The sequence below is a fragment of the Oryctolagus cuniculus genome, chromosome 9 (genome assembly GCF_051225735.1).
Source record: "Oryctolagus cuniculus isolate XC-2025 breed Fujian yellow rabbit chromosome 9, ASM5122573v1, whole genome shotgun sequence".
Taxonomy (NCBI): Eukaryota; Metazoa; Chordata; class Mammalia; order Lagomorpha; family Leporidae; genus Oryctolagus; species Oryctolagus cuniculus.
In genome coordinates, this window is record NC_142875.1 from 72,469,508 (window position 1) to 72,482,754 (window position 13,247).

Below are 13,247 nucleotides of genomic sequence, written 5' to 3' on the forward strand. Positions count from 1 at the left end.
ACAAATTGAATGACATCACACACAACCTTCTGTGTCTGGCTTCTTTCACTTAGCAAGCTTTAGAGGTTCTTGAGTTTTTGTTAGCTGTCCTAATTGTTAAACTGGTCTCTGTCACTTAATGGGAACCCATGTTTACTCAAGCTGTCTGATGAAACTTTAGTATAGAACAACAACATTGACAGCAGTACATAAAGAGCAGTGATGTCTTAAGAATGGTGAGAGTACGACTTGACTGTTGTTTCTGCCAGAGTTGACCTTAAATGTAAGCAGCCGTACTGAAAATGGGACATTAAGAAAAAAAAAAAACCTACAGAAAATCCCACACCCGTTTTGCTACTAGCTGCCATAAGAGGTCTGAAGAAAAGAGTGGACAACAGTGGGGAAAACTTACCTTAGTGGAGGGCCGGCTTTGGAGGTTCTCACAGCTGGGCAGGGGCGCTGTGGGGAAGTCACACCCTCGCACCCCTGATCCCACGCTGAGACCCGGCTGAAACAGAACACAGCCCCAGTCCAGTCTTAGTGCAGAGACCAGGCAAGAGGAAGCAAAGTCGTGAACTCAGAGCGTAGAACCGGAAAGGCAGTCTGGACTCTCCCTAATTCTCCCACACTAAAACCTTCCGGCTGGGAATCGTTACGTTTTCTCTGGTGGAGAGGTGTTTGGGTGGCCTTTGTGAAGGTGCTATTTCTAGGTGAGGACTGAGCGTTATGGCAGCACACTTCAACACCAAGTGTCTACAGTAAATGCTTTTAATCTTCACAGGCGGATTATACACAACCTGCAGAAGGGAGCGCATCTTTCCTAGTTCTCTCTCTCTCTCTCGCAGCTGATAATTGTGTAGTATGCAGGCATAGAAAGCAGACTCCAGTTCCCGTCTGCGAGCTCAGCAAACGTGGAAACATAATTTCCGAGCTTGTCATCTGCGAAGCAGAGATGAGGCTCGAAATGGGGTCACGTTGGCGAGAGGAAAATACTCGTGCTCTCGGTACGTAGCCTGCTGGTTCCGTTGTCCTACAACAGGCGCAGCCAGAGCACACTTTTTTGTCTCCTCTGCCTTCCTCAAAGGACCGTGACCATCCGGGGACTCGTCCTATCTGCAACCTCGAGGCGCTGCTAGGTGAGGATTCAGCGGACCGACTCCTCCTACGCTGCACAGTCGGGACGAAGAGCGTTGTTTGACTTTGAAACGCACAGGCTCAGCGGGCACGGACCCGGGTGGACGCCCGGGCACGCTCCCGGCACCCGCAGCGCAGGCCCCGCCTCTCTGCGCCTATTGGCCCATTCAATTCACGCCGGCACCAATGGGCGGAGGCGGCGCCCGCGCTGTCAAAGGCTAGCGCAGGGGCCGCGGCCTGAGGGAGTCTGAGCCGCTCCGAGCAGACGCGCATCCTCCGAGCACGGGCTGCTATGAGCACGCCGGCAGTTCCCCGGGACCTGCAGCTGCCCCCGAGTCAGAGGGCCCAGTCCGCGTTCAGAGGTGAGGCTGGCCGAGATGGCGGGAGCGGCGCCAGCCGGCCGGAGGGGCGCGGGCGGGCGTGGGGGCCGGCGGTCAGGGCCACCGGGCCTCCCGCCGACGGTGTGAGCACTCGAACCGGTGGCTGTTGGCTCTGTGGCGATAGTGTGCGGGTTGAGAGCCTTTTGTGCGGTGGCTGCCGGCTGCGGACCGGTAGACACGAGGAATCCGTTTAGTGACGGAGCGAGTGCGCATGCGTGGGTGGCGTTGGGGGTCCCGGGCCGCGGGTGGTGGGGCCGCTGCCGGAGCGGGGCGGGGCAGGGCAGCGCGGGTGCACAGTCCGCCTGCGCCTGCGCCTGCGCCTGCGCCTGCGCCTGCGCCTGCGCCTGCGCCTGCGCCTGCGCCGAGCCCTCCCCGAGCCCTCCCCGAGCCGGGTCGTGAGTGCCTCTGGCGTGGTGGGCTTGCCTGCTCTGATGTTTGGATTCACTTCCTCGCTTCCTTATTCTGGGAACCCTGGGGTTAAGTGGGTCTCAACAAATACGACTACTGTTATTTCTTTGTTCTACAGATGAGGAAACAGTAATTCTCAGCTGAACCAGTTCTGGCGAGTTAGAACTTGGGAGTCCAGTGTCTCGCCTAGTCTACCGCTCGGTTCCCTGAGGCATGGCTTTCAGCAGCGTAGACAGTGGAGAACATGATTCTCCTGCACAGTGCTTGTGGGGCCTTTCATGATCACATTCGCTTATTAATGGAATTATTTCCCAAAGGCAGTGCTGAATTGGGCGCTTTTCTGGAAATGGAAAATGTGATCTCAAGTACAGCAGTTTTCGAAATAAAATCTCCACTTAGCAATATTTGCTGTTTTAATTAATGTTGACTTATAGATCCTATATTTTATTATTTAGAACAAAGAAGACAGAAATTCAAGGAACATCTGTTAAGAAGAAAAACATTTTTTCATACAAACAGGAAAATCAGACATTATCCAGGTGAGGTCAAATTTATTCCAATTTATTTTTACATTCTTTTTTTGGTACAAAGTTTTCAAATCTGGTGCTATTTTGCACTTTCAGCACATCTCAGTGTAGACTAGCCACATTTCAAGTACCTCAGGACCTACATGTGGCTCGTGGTACATTATTGGATGGTGTACCATTAGATTGTTGAGTTATTCTATCTAAATTGATTCACATTCTTAAGCAGAAACAAAGGTGTGTGTAGGTGGCGGGGCAGGGGTTTCCAAAATGCAGAGATTTGAAGATTGTTTTAATCTCAATTCAACTAGAAAACTCCTGATATTATCTTATTTACATTTTTAGAATTTTACATGGTTACAGCAAAAACAAAGCTTATGAAAGTATATGGAAGTAGAAAGACAAAAGGTTCCCTCATTTTCTACAGTTAGCTCATAATAGCATCATTCCAGGTTTTTTGCCTGATAAGAAGCTGGGCTGTAATCTATTATTACTAAATAATAATTTAGTAATATTATTACTAAAGCCATTATTACCAAAGCCACCATTCAAAATGTGTGCTCCTGGCTTTGTCAATGCTTTGCCACTTCTCTAAGCCGATTGAACAAAGATGTGAAAGGTGGCATAACCATAGTTATTAATTATTGCAGATATCAAATCGTGTGGATTCTAAATGTACAATTTTTTCATGTTTTAACGTAATCTGTAGACTTTAGATCTGTTTTAGAGTCAATTACAGGTCTGATGTTTTTCTCCTCTTGTTTCATGTTGGATAAAATCATTAGAATCACCTAAAAGATTGTCACAGCCTGTGCTGGTCAGTCTATAATTGTAAAAGGCAGATTAGGTTAGTTAGAGAAAACATTGCTTTGGATAAATGGCCTAAACACAATGCCAACTAAAAACTACAATTTTTAATGTATCCTGGTTTGTGTGTGGTAAATTCTGGATTTCCTTTGGGAAGAATATTTAAAAAAAGATTTTCCTCAATTTAATAAATCTGTTAGTAAGTGCTAAAACTAACCTAAGGAGGTGTTGCTTGATAAAGGTTTTTTTTCTGAAGACTTGTTTGGACACTAGATAAAAATGATTTGGAATAAGATTGTTATGTGTTTACATACTCTATGGTAGGGAAGATGTTAAGACTTTTAGGAAAATTCCTCAATTGTCTTGTTTGCTACTGCACTGTAATAAAACTTTTTCTTAGGAGAAATAAATCTCATCTCAGTTCTTGCCTCAACTTAAAATATAAAATTGTAAAATTGGTTAATTACTAATATCCCCCCAATCCTTCTTCCCAAAAGGAAACCTCCCTGATACAGAACTGATTTCTCTCTTTTTTTTTTTAAGTTGTGGAGACAAGACAGTGATGATGTATGAGGACCAGGTCCAAAAAGGAACAAAAGCTCTGAATCTTAAAACAAAAATGGTAAGAGATGAACATAGAACTCATAAATATCTTTGTTTTTTCCCCTTCAGAAACTCTTTCTGAAAGAAATGAGTCCTAAACTACCGTTTTGTCTTAAATAACTCTTTTAGGCTGATAAAGAAAATCTCAATAGACCTACAGGGGACAAAAATACAATGGTGGACAAAAATTGTGTTCCTTTAAAACTGTCTAATGAATTAAACAACTCAACCACAGCAATTGATGCAAAGAATTTTGGTGATGATAATCAAGCTATGCAGTTGTTATCAATTAAAGATGATCCCCAAAGTCAACATATGACATTAAGCCAAGCATTTCACCTTAAAAACAACAATAAAAAGAAACCAGTGACTGCAGAAAAGCCAAAGCAAGATGCTAACATGCCCAAAAAACCTGTGCTTGGAGCTTACCGTGGTCAAATTGTACAATCTAAGATTAATTCTTTCAGAAAACCTCTACAAGTCAAAGATGCAAGTTTGACAACAACAACAACAACAACTTGCAACTACTGTCTCTAAAGCCACAAAGCCTCAGCCTATAAACACTAGCAGTGAAACAGTGAAAAGTGAGCAACCCTCAAATATGACAGCTGCCACTAAATCTGTGAGCGCTACATCTCAGAATACACAACTTGTGAGACCTCCTATTAGAAGTCACCATGATAATACCCAAAACACGGGGAAGCAAAGCATCAGTAGAACCTTGGCCAACGTTACCATCCGGAAAGGGCCTCGGGAAAAGAGTTATTACAATCAAAACCAGCTTTATCTAGTGTCAAAACTGCTTCTTCTCAGGACATAAAAAGAAACAAGGCACTGTCCAGAGGCATAGCATCTGAAATGGTAGCCAAGCCTACTTCATTTCTAATGCCAAATTGGTAGAAAAGTCAAAACCCGTTGACCAGCAAAGACCTACTATAGCAACGGCAACTGTTAGTAGTCGGTCAGGTCAACCCAAAGAAACTGCAGAACAGAAAGTAAGTAGTTGTAATTTTCTTTATTTTATTACTTTAATTTTCAGTAGTATATCACTTTTGGATTTGCCTTATAATTTCATTGACTATACCAGAATTTTTCATGTGTCCTGTCATGTGCATGATGTCATATGTCATGGGACAATATGATCCGATAGAGATTGTGTTTAAGTATGTTTTATTAGTTTGCATTCTGTAACCTAAGTGCAAAATAATTGGGAACCACTTTATAACCTCTCCATTTAAAAATGAACTTGGGATCTTTGAGCATACACTTGATCTTGATGTGTTCAGTTTTTTGTTTTTTGGTTTTTTGGCAGGCAGAGTTAGACAGTGAGAGAGAGACAGAGAGAAAGGTCTTCCAATGGTTCACCCCCTAAATGGTCGCTATGGCTGGCGCGCTGCACTGATCCGAAGCCAGGAGCCAGGTGCTTCCTCCTGGTCTCCCATGGGGTGCAGGGCCCAAGCACCTGGGCCATCCTCCACTGCCTTCCCAGGCCACAGCAGAGAGCTAGACTGGAAGAGGAGCAACTGGGACAAAATCCGGCGCCCCAACTGGGACTAGAACTGGGGGTGCCAGCCCCGCAGGCGGAAGATTATCCTAGTGAGCCACGAAGGCGGCCAATGTGTTCGATATTTTTAAACTGTGAACTAGGTGTGTGTCACTAGTGTAGAACCACTTAAAGACCTGAAATACTTTGAAACTTGCTCCATTTGGCAGAATTCTATCATAAATATCAAAGTAATACTTACCTGCTGCTTCTAACTGTAGAGCTCGTCTGAGTGAGTGGAAAGCTGGCAAAGGAAGAGTATTGAAAAGACCTTCTAACCCAGTAGTTCAACAACCTGAGCCTGAGGGACAAGCTGGAAAACCGGTTGGGTCCTTCTGGACTACCATGGCAGAAGAAGATGAGCAAAGACTATTTACTGAAAAAGTAAACAAGGCAATTTCTGAATGCCTGAACCTGATTACTGAGGTAATGTTTATTTTATACAACATTTGTAAAGCATTTTAAAGTTTGAAGATTACTTATTAATTAGATTGTCAGTCTTTTTAACCAAGTAATGTCAGTGAGTTGCTGTTGATTTAATGTCAGATTGTTTGCACAGTTAATTAACTAATTGTAAGATATACTGCCTTGTTCATTGTGAGATTGTTAGTCTTTCATTGACTGAGTTTTCCACTGAGTTTACATAAATAGGACAAAGGGATAATTGGGTTTTTATTTGAGTTCCAGTTTTGTAAGATGTTAGTATCCAGTGGACGGGGTAGATATTTACTTTCACTTCTGATATTTCTGTTTCTTATCTTTATTCAACATACTTAAAATTTTTTTACACTCATAATGTATTTTACCGAAAGCTAGCAACACGAGTACTATTAACAGTAATCATTGGGGCCTGCGCTGTGGCATAGTGGGTAAAGCCGCCGCTTGCAGTGCCGGCATCCCATATGGGTGCTGGTTCTAATCCCGGCTGCCCTACTTGCAATCCAGCTCTCTACTATGGCCTGGGGAAGCAGTACAAAATGGCCCAAGTCCTTGGGCCCCTGTACTCGCATGGGAGACCTGGAGGAGGCTCCTGGCTCCTGACTTCGGATCGGTGCAGCTCCGGCCTTTGCTGCCATCTGGAACCAGTGGATGAAATACCTCTCTCTCTGCCTCTGCTTCTCTGTAACTCTGACTTTCAAGTAAAGAAATAAAATCTTTAAAAATAATGATAATAATAATTATGTGAACCATTATCACAGATTAAATTCAGATAATGAAAATAATTCTCTAACAAAATCCCATTCATCTCTAAACCAATATCATCCTGGTCTTGAATTTATTGTAAAAATTTACTATTTGAACCAAAATCTTCTGGAGTGATAATAATCAGCCCCAGAATATTTTCTTTATTTATTGGCTACTGTTTAATCTTGTTTTTGTGAACCGTTAGTGTCTAAGATCTGAAACAAGACTGAATGTAGGGTATGATTTTAAAACTTACTCTAGATGAACTTTTTTTTTTTTCAAAGATTTATTTATTTGAAAGTTGTATTTACACAGAGGAGGAGAGACAGAGAGAGAGAAAGGTCTTCTGTCCGCTTGGTTCACTCCCCAGATGGCCACAACACTCAGAGCTACACTGATTTTGAAGCCAAGAGCCAGGAGCTTCTTCTAGGTCTCCCACATGGTTGCAGGGCCCAGGGACTCGGGCCATCTTCTGCTGCTTTCCCAGACCATAGCAGAGAGCTGGATCGGAAGTGGAGCAGCCGGGACTCAAACTGGTGCTCCATATGGGATGCCGGCACTACAGGCAGCGGCTTTACTCACTACGCCACAGCGCTGGCCCCATAGATGGACATCTTTAAACCTTTTGAGGACCCATGAAAATTATATTCAGAAAAACGCTGGTCCTATTATTACTTTGCTGCAGTAAGGTTTTTTGTTTTGATACTATGGAATTTTTCTGCCCTGCTGTTTAACTAAATATAACTCTTACATAAACCACTACAAATTCATTTTGGCCATAATATCAAAACCCAACAAAGACAAATATGGAGGGACCAGTGCTGTGGCATATCAGGTAAACCTGCCGCCTATAGCACCAGCATCCCATGTGGGTGCTGGTTCGAGTCCCGGCTGCTTTACTTCTGTTCCAGCTCCTTTCTAATGCACGTGGGAGAGCAGTGAAGGATGGCCCAAGTGTTTGGGCCCCTGCACCCACGTGGGAGACCTGGATGAAGTTCCTGGCTCCTGGCTTCAGCCTGGCCCAACCCCAGCTATTGTGGCCTTTTGGAAAGTGAACCAATGGATGGAAGATCTCTTTTCTCTGCCTCTGCCTCTCCTTCTTTGTAACTCTGCCTTTCAAATAAATAAATAAATCTTAAAAAAAAAAAAAAAAAAAAAAAACAAGACAACAAATATGGAAAAAAATCCTCAGGCTGTTCTCAAACATTTGATAGATGCAAAAATTCTAAGTAAGGGGGCTAGCATTGTGGCACAGCAGGTTAAGCTGCCACCTGTGACACTGGTGTTAACCCTGATGGAACTATAGGCTCCTGGCTTCAGCCTGGTCCAACCGCAGTGCTTGCATCCAAGTGGGGAGTGAACCAGCAGATGGAAGGTCTCTTGCTGTCTCTTCTTCTCTCTCTATTACTCTACCTTTTAAATAAATAAAATCTTTCAAAAGAAAATTCTAAGTAAGGTATTAACATGGAACCACACTATAGACAAGAGGATAAACATCAAGACCAAAATTCATACATAACTTTTTCATAATATGCATTTTATTTTTTTTAATATTTATTTATTTATTTGAAAGTCAGAGTTACACAGAGATAGAGGAGAGGCAGAGAGAAAGAGAGAGAGAGAGAGAGAGGTCTTCCATCCAATGGTTCACTCCCCAATTGGCCGCAACGACTGGAACTACGCCAAGCCGAAGCCAGAAGCCAGGAGCTTCTTCATGGTTTCCAAGGTGGGTACAGGAGCCCAAGGACTTGGGCTATCTTCTACTCCTTTCCCAGACCATAGCAGAGAGCTGGATCGGAAGTGGAGCAGCCGGCACTTGAACTGGCGCCCATATGGGATGCCGCCGCTTCAGGCCAGGGTGTTAACGCACTGTACCACAGCGCCAGCCCCACATAATATATATTTTCTATTAACGTTTTGAAGACTGCTTATTTATGTCTCAACTAATATTTCATTTCTTTTGCCTTATACTCATTGCTGATGCTATGCTTCTTGAAGTTAGGATGATTTTTATTTTAATAAGCTGAATTATTATTTATTCATAGTTTGTAGGGTAAAAAAAAATCACACATGTTATTTCTTGCTGTTTTAGGGATGCCCAAAAGAAGAAATACTAATCACACTAAATGACCTGATTAAAAATATTCCAGATGCCACAAAACTTGTTAAATATTGGATTTGCCTTGCATGTATTGAACCAATCACAAGTCCTATTGAAAATATTATTGCAATCTATGAGAAGGCCATTCTGGCAGGGGCTCAGGTGAGTTAAAATTTATTTATATATATTATTACAGTGAAAAAGATACAGAATTATTTTGGGGACACAAGATAATGTAACTTAATAAAACTGGTTTATGTATAAATAGTATAATAGTAAAGAATGTTCAGACACTAAAGGATTGCATTATAGAAGCTATTTCGAGCCGGCGCCGTGGTTCACTAGGGTAATCCTCCGCCTTGCGCCGCTGGCACACCGGGTTCTAGTCCCGGTCGGGGCGCCGGATTCTGTCCCGGTTGCCCCTCTTCCAGGCCAGCTCTCTGCTGTGGCCAGGGAGTGCAGTAGAGGATGGCCCAAGTCCTTGGGCCCTGCACCCCATGGGAGACCAGGATAAGTACCTGGCTCCTGCCATCGGATCAGCGTGGTGCGCCGGCCACGGCGGCCATTGGAGGGTGAACCAACGGCAAAAGGAAGACCTTTCTCTCTGTCTCTCCCTCTCGCTGTCCACTCTGCTTGTCAAAAAAAAAAAAAAAGAAAAGAAAAGAAGAAGCTATTTCGAAGCCTTCTAAAATTTTTTGTCATGTACTAGGGATAATCAGACCTTAGTTCAAGGGTGGGGAATTTTTTTTTTCCTGTGAGCAGCCGTTTGAATAATTAAAACATCATTCACAGGCCATACAAAATTATGATTAGCATGCTATAGATGTATTGAATTTCAAGTCCTGCCTGTGTTTGCCTTGGCAGGACCAGGCCAAATGACTGCACGATAGGCATTCCCCACCGCTGCCTTAGTGTATGCATACTTTCAGACAGGCTCAAATGTGAATTTAATGAAACTTTTTGTGAGAAATGTTTTAGCATAACATGTCATTGTGTACATTTGCTATTTGGGATATTTACTGTGAAACTGATTTTTAACATTAAAATTTTCTTAATTAAATATAAAGCAAATATAACTAAATCAACTTTTAAAATATAATCAAGCTCGGCCGGCGCCATGGCTCAACAGGCTAATCCTCAGCCTTGTGGCGCCGGCACACCGGGTTCTACTCCCGGTCGAGGTGCCAGATTCTGTCCCGGTTGCCCCTCTTCCAGGCCAGCTCTCTGCTGTGGCCCGGGAGTGCAGTGGAGGATGGCCCAGGTGCTTGGGCCCTGCACCCCATGGGAGACCAGGAGAAGCACCTGGCTCCTGCCTTCGGATCAGCGTGGTGCACCGGCCGCAGTGAGCCGGCTGTGGCGGCCATTGGAGGGTGAACCAACGGCAAAGGAAGGCCTTTCTCTCTGTCTCTCTCTCACTGTCCACTCTGCCTGTCAAAAAAAAAAAAAAATATATATATATATATATATAAAATCAAGCTCTGATGGCTTTGTGAAAGAACTCTGCCTCTAGGAGTATATCTGAATGTACTTATGTTTATGCTCCACATGAAATCGTCCTGCTCACGTATAGAAAATGACCAACTAGTTTCTCTAACAGTATTACCACCATATTTCTCACCTTTTCTAAACTATTGATACAAGAAACCCTGTGTAAAGAGTGAATCATTTCTCAAGAGTTTTTCTTTGGTTGAAGATTTTTTGTTTTTATAGCTGAATGTACAGACATAATTGCTTTTCACCAAGTTTCTAAAAATATATTTTTGAGACTGTTTACATAACTAATTTTAAAAAATTCATCTTTTTGGCCTTTCTTTAAGAAAGGTTGATTCTCAGCAAAATATAAAAATAGCAACAAACCCCAAATTAGACTGTAGGATATGTATTAATAAATAGTTATGGACACTCCTGTATATAAAAAGGCCAGTACACATAGAAAATTTTGGCTTAGATTATGCATTTTTCATCTAGGGCATAATGATGTTTTTGAATGTAAAAATGCTAGGCAATATGAAGAGATAAAATGGCCTGAATACTTCTTTTGGTCACTAAAATGTAAAGCAGTATATGAATGTCTGTGAAAGCCCATATTAGAGAGTAAGAATGTGAAAGAATACATAAAATGTAATAGAATTTTTCCTTAATTAGATAATTGTTTCACAGATATTTTGTGGTATAAAAAATAAAATATATATATATATGAATTGAATATCATGATGTCAATGATGTGATATTGATGTTTGATTATTGATTGTTGATTACTAATTATGGATTGTTAGTTATTGCTATTAGTATGATTGTGTGTTAAGCTTGTGTTGTCATAGTAGGTATAGTGGTCAAATTAGAACATAGATCATTAAGCTATAGACTGCTAAGTATAAAGTTATAGACTGTCATGACTAACAGAATTCTGCAATCCAAAAAAAAAGAAGTTTGGACCTTTTACAATATATCAGCAATGGGCAGTGAGGGCATAATAAAAAAAAAAAAAAGATGAACTCATGGAGATGTCTAAAGAATAGAAGATAGGTTTATCTTCCATTTTGCTGAAATTGTGGAAACGTGGTATAGATTCCCAACAAAGGAATCACTATAACTCAAGAACTGTCCTTCCTAGTAAATAAAGGTGCAGCGACGTGGACCTTAGAGGCCACTGGAATGACTCAGGATTGCTCCCTCTTGAGCCTCACAATGCCTCTCACTCAGGAGAGACATCGAGAGCCAAGGGGGTGGACTGTGGAGAATCCCACAGGAGTCTCAAAAAGAGTCACGGATCACCGCTTACCTGGAAAGGAGATGAACTGTGGAAACTCCACAGTAAAACATTGAGTTAAAAAGTTACCACTAGCCACAAAATAAAAGTAAAGTGGAGTTATAAGTCATAAGCTGAGGCAATACCTAACGGCTGTTAGGGAGACACTCCCAATCATACCAAGCAGATGTCTCTGGTCAGTTAGATAACAGTGCACAATCAGTTCCAACATAAGTAAGGCGGGGACAGAATTGACTGGACTGTTCAACTGTAAGCAAGGAGGAAACAGCATTGCGCTACAGACAATAACTAACAATCCATAATCAGTTCCAACATAAGTAAGGCGGGGACAGTATTGACTGGACTGTTCAACTGTAAGCAAGGAGGAAACAGCATTGATTGGACAACAAGTCAGAGGATGGCAAGCTGGAGGACTGCCAGAAAATGAGGATAAAAAGGGGAGCCCTTGCACTTCTCTCCATCCTCTTGGGGATCATGGCCCAATGTGTGTGAACCTCTGGATCTCCACACATCTGGAGCTGAAGAGGCAGCCCACTACTCTGCACGGAGCAGGTAGTGGCGCAAGCCGACCTGCGACCTGCAGAGCTGTCCCTGAGCTATAACCCCACTGTCTCTGTGTTAGTGTGTGTGTGTGCGCGTGCGCACGCACGTGGCCCCAGTGCATGTGAACCTCTGGATCTCCTTGCACTTGGAGCTGAAGAGCCAGCTCGCTAACCCCCTTCCTAAGCGACACAAGGTGACTAGGAGATCAAAACTCCAGCTGAGATGCCGCCTCACCGCCTTGCTGGATTCCTTATCAGCCTGATGCCGGAGTTGACCACAGAGCCAGACCAGGCCTCTCAACAGGGGACCTCTCCAACTTCTCGCCTGGTCATCCGCCTGGGAACTTTGAGCCTACTGCCCAGAGTGACAGTCTTCCCACGACTTCCTGCCTGTAAGTGATTGATCCGAGATCCGTCTCTGCCGAGACATGGAGCTCTGGACCTTGAACACTGACACTCTTCTTCGTGACAGTGATACAAGCCTTGAAAACACAGCTTTTACAAATAATGTTAGTCATGTGTAATATAATATAACTATGCTTTGACCCTATGTTTTGACCCCATGCAAGGTATCTGCAAATAATGCTGGAGACCTTGATGTACATATACTATTATAATTGGATAGCCCTCAAAATTACTTTAACACTGTATACTGTATCTGTGTATACTGTGATCTGTGGATTAATGAATAAGTTCAAGTAGTATTATTGATATTAATGGTATAGATTCCAGTAGACCTCTAGTCATTAAGGAAATAGTGTTACCCTGATAGTTAAGTATTATAGTAAGTAAGTTAAGTAGAAGATAAGTAGTTATGTTAAGCTAAGTAGTTAAGCTAAGTAGTTACGTTAAGCTAAGTAGCTGAGTTAAGTAGTTAAGTCATGATTAAGTAGTGGTGTTAAGTTTATTGATAAGTGTATTAAATAGTATAGATTGATAAGTATATTGATACTGATAAGTGTATTGACTTCACTGAGCATGCTGATGAGTAGTGTGATAAAAAACCCCTGGTGTGTAAGCAATAAAATCTCATTGGAAAGACAGTCTTGTGTCCTGGTGTTCCTTTCTTCCCCATGACTGACAAGTCGTATGTCGCACTTGCTACTGTCAAGCTGCATGACAGCAGGCGCTTGCAACACACCGGAATCAAAAATCAAATATTGGATAGATATTCTCTTATTGATTATTACATTATTGAAGGATAATTGTATTTGACAGAATCCTAATTGAAAGGGAGTATTAGATCCCTGCCACAGTAAACCAGGATGGAA

General features: G+C 42.6%; 1 pseudogene across 1 annotated transcript; it reads left to right on the top strand.

The window, feature by feature from the left end:
* Positions 1-1,308: 1,308 nt before the first annotated feature.
* On the top strand, positions 1,309-13,019 carry LOC100346597 (cytoskeleton-associated protein 2-like; annotated as a pseudogene). The gene is made up of 7 exons (XR_016213322.1): positions 1,309-1,475; positions 2,357-2,440; positions 3,776-3,854; positions 3,965-4,834; positions 5,602-5,804; positions 8,656-8,826; positions 9,880-13,019. The product of XR_016213322.1 is annotated as a cytoskeleton-associated protein 2-like (transcript).
* Positions 13,020-13,247: the final 228 nt, after the last annotated feature.